Below are 4539 nucleotides of genomic sequence, written 5' to 3' on the forward strand. Positions count from 1 at the left end.
AGACACTTTTAATATGTAGAACTCAACTTTTGCACTTTCTACATTTTAGTCCTTTTGACCAAATTGAGTGCCCAAACATCGAAATTTTCATGAAATCATTCCGTGAAATTGTAGACCATAAAAATATAATAAAAATGAAAATTTTCTCATCAGATTTGTGGTCCTGAAACCACTGTTTCGACTAGGCTCAAAATCAAGATGTTACCTTTCTCCACCCCTTTAAGGATTTTCGTCCCTGAAAATCTTACTAGGAAAGTGGTTTTGGTTTTTCACTTGGATTCCTCAATCCTAAAATCGATGTCAAAGAACATTCACTCAAGCTGAGCTCTTACTGCCTATCTCTTTAAATTCCATATACAAAAATCATAAGTGGTATTCACTTTACAATACTTTCACCGAAACTTAATTTGTTCCAGAAAGCTCATGCACTCAAAAGTCTGATCCATACCATCATATTACATATAAATTCGCACCCGAATCTTTTCAGATTCAAATAGCGAAACTAGTCAGTTCATCTCAGCCTCATACTCTTTATAATTCCACAGAGTCCAATTCAACTCTTAGTTACCTTTCATTTCAAAGCCTCCTCTGGCTTTCCCAAGAAATCATGCTATGAATCCCGGATCTCAATCCGATTAGTGGATATTAAACTTCCATGATATCCAACATTCATAAAGACACAAAATCCTATGAATCTGGTGAGTAGACATTTGGGTATACTAGCAAAATTTACACATCTCATAACGTTTAACAACACTACATATTACTTTCCTCTTTCAAGGACAGGAACGATCGAGACAAGAAAATCCATATTAACCTTTTCTATTTCCATTCTAGTTTCCAAACGGCAAAAATAATTCTGATGATTCTTGCTATACGTCTTTAAACTTTCAACATTTCAAGAATTTGTACTCAAAGATAAACAATGATCGTTTCAACATTTTTTAAATACCCAGATTATCTTCACATTATCAATATCAGATCTTCTTATCGCATGTGATTCTTCTTGGAAACATACATTTCTTAATTAGACTATTCATCTTTTTACCCTTGAAGAAATAAAATCTTATTCTCAAGCATGAACATTTCATTAGATTCTAAACATATATTCCATACAGATTGAACAATCAAGTCGACCTTATTCATCTGTAATTGATATTTCAAGAAATTCTCTCTTCTAGTCAACAGAACGATTCAACATGCATCATTCTAAATTCACTCATCATGCCAATCGAAGACCATAACATATGCATTAGCATAAGTAATACTGATACCTCAACTGAGTACATTAACTCTGATTAACTTACTTGAGAAAGGAAATCCATCATACACATTAGGACTTGAAATTTCACCACATTATCAGGACCAATTCAGAGGTATAGTCATATTTGTTCTTTATATACATCAATCACAAGCTGGAGGTCATGCTCTAAATGCAAGCCATGATCAACAAGTTACAAGATAAAATATCCAGAAAACCCAAGATAGAGAAATCTGAAACGGAGAAGCCCAGAATAAAGAAATCCAAGATAAAGAAATCCATGATAAGGAAATCCAATTTACAACACTGCATCAAAAGACCGAGAACCAGACTCATAAAAATATGAAAGACCCCAATGTTTTTTTTTAAATAAAAGAAATCCAGAATAACATCATTCGAAACCACTAACAACAAATACGACCGGAACTATATGCTTCTCATATATATATAATCAATCAGAGCAATGATCGGTAGAAATAGAATCATGGCGCCATACACAATTTCTCATCGATTCCTAACAAGCGAAATATAACAAAATACCAGAGAAAAACAGAACCATGCAGATTATAATCCAATCAGACTAACAACACATTCGTCTAACGTTAAGATCAGGGAACATTTTCATATTTCAAACATTATTCCTTTAACTCTTTCTTCCGTTCCAAATTCTATAATATTCCCTTCACTAAGAAAACCAGTTCATGGGGGAATTTCAATCAATACATTTCTCGACATCATACCAGGATAGATCGTTTTACCAAAATTAACCTTTTTCACTAACTACGATGTTGCGAAAGTTAAACAATCTTTCGGTCAATCCGATATCTTTCTAGCTCATGTCTGTAATTATCAACCCATTCTCAATCTTTAATCATGCTTATAACTATTCCATCATTGAACTCTTTTGTTTCTCACTTGGAAACTCATTCAACATAAATCTCAGGAATTTCCATTATAAAACACCACTTTGGTAAGGGGGAAGGGGTCGTAGGGATTCTGACTCAACTCATATATACATTTACATGTAACACAGTTTTCATCATAGCAATCATATCTCAATCATGTCATTCATTTTGAGTAACTAACATTCATATTGATTTAATGCCTACTTTCCAGTTATCTCATTTAGTCAAGTATAATTATGCATGCATTCCATGTTTTCTGGATAACTTTACTTATCTATTCATTTAATCATATAAGTCATGCACATGATATCATACATGGGCCAACAAACACAGATAAGTTTATCACAATCCATACTTTTACCTCGTACACTATCATTTAGACATATCGTTACAGTCATATGAATCAGTCCAAGCAATTTAACACATTTACTTAAGCTATACGAGCTTATCAATCATGATTTTTCATATAAGCGTACGTGAATGTTCATTACATCTATATCTTTGGTAAGTTATCTAAACACATGCATTCACTCAAGCAAATCGACCATTTACATCATAGAATTATCTAGTAATCATAGATAAGCTCATTTCACCATGTACACATTTCATGAATCCTCATTCGTACCTTTCCAAGTTTCAGTTCGTCATGACTATACTTTACTCGAATATTTTACCATCACATTCAACATGGTCGGTGTATCTCGGTTGGAGAGTACCTTTGTCTAAACAAAGTGGCTCTCATACGCGTCGGGAAACATCACACTATCACGGATCGGTGGCATGTATAGTTGGACTCTGATACATATGCTAGGTTAGTTCGAAAACCGAATAAACCATAGCTCTGATACCACTAAATGTAACACCCCTCACCCGTATCTAACTCCGGGACAGGGTTCGAGGCGTTACCGAACTTAAACATTCACAAACATACAAAACTGGGTTACCAAATTTCGCCCAAAATTAAAACTTTTCAAACACATGCATATTGTCCCTTATACAAGCCTTCGAAGCTTATAACATACATTAGGGTGGTTCGGGACTAAACCGAGAACTTTCGAAAGTCTTTGGGCAACTGAACAATTTTCTAGCTTTGGAGAGTCACACGCCTGTGTGGGTTGGGCCATGTGGTCGCACACGTCCGTGTGGCTAGGGACATGCCCGTGTCTTCAGCCCGTCTAACTCTCTGTTTATGACGTCAGCAATCGTTTAAGGGCACACAGCCAAGGCACACACCTGTGGCCAGAGGCCGTGTCCTCCACACGGCTGAGACACACGGTCATGTCTCTACCAGTGTGGTCAAAACTTAGGCTAATTTCCAAGCCTTTTTGTCATCTTTACATACACACACATACACGATTTCAATGACATTCATCATGTACATATGTCATATACTTCTCATACATAATGAACAAGCACAATCACATAACCACATCACAAGACATTAACACATATCATGGATAAATAGGCTTACAAGCCAAAATCATTATAAGCCATATCTCATGACTATAAACAACAAATCAATATAAACCAATACCTTTGGCTAATCACAACAATAGTCATCATAGAAAAACTAAGTCCCTATACATGCCACTCATTTGAAAGCATTTAACATACACATATCAATACTCCACGGATAATGGCTCGATAGTGTGATGCTGCCTCAAACGATCTCCAACCCCGAGCTGACCTGACAAAACTAAAAGAAATGGAAAGGAGGGAGTAAGGTTTACGCTTAGTAAGCTCGCAGGAAAATAATAAGCAATGCAATAACATGCTATTTTCATTTTTTTCTATTTATTCAAATTCTGGCTAAGCTATTTTCCCGAGTCACAGTCATTAAATTATTTATATCCGGAGCTACAGAACTCCAAATTAAGATCCGTTAATTTTTCAAAAAACTAGACTCATATATCTTCTTATCATTAATTTTTTAGAATCTTTAATCTAGCCAATAAGTACAGTTTATTATTAAAAGTCTCCCCTATTTTGCTGTTTGATAGCTTTGACTTTTCTTCACTAAAATTTATTTATCTCATAGTACGAGACTCAGATAATGTTCTTGTCTCTTTATCCTAAAAGTAGACTCATTTAAGATTTCATTCATATTATTCCTAACTCATAATTTTTTTTTTACAATTTCTAGTGATTTTCCAAATTCAGAACAGGGGATTCTGAACTCGTTCTGACTCTGTCTCACGAGAATTCGAATATCTCATAATATTAAATTCTTTTACTTGTAACGTTTCTTCTATGTGAAACTAGACTCAATATTTAATTAAGTCTCTAACTCAATTTCCAATATTTTTGGTGGATTTTCAAAGTAGGACTAATGTTGCTGTCCTATTCTGTTTTGGTACAACATAATGTTCACTG

This window comes from Gossypium hirsutum, chromosome A09 (assembly GCF_007990345.1).
Source record: "Gossypium hirsutum isolate 1008001.06 chromosome A09, Gossypium_hirsutum_v2.1, whole genome shotgun sequence".
NCBI classification, from domain to species: Eukaryota; Viridiplantae; Streptophyta; class Magnoliopsida; order Malvales; family Malvaceae; genus Gossypium; species Gossypium hirsutum.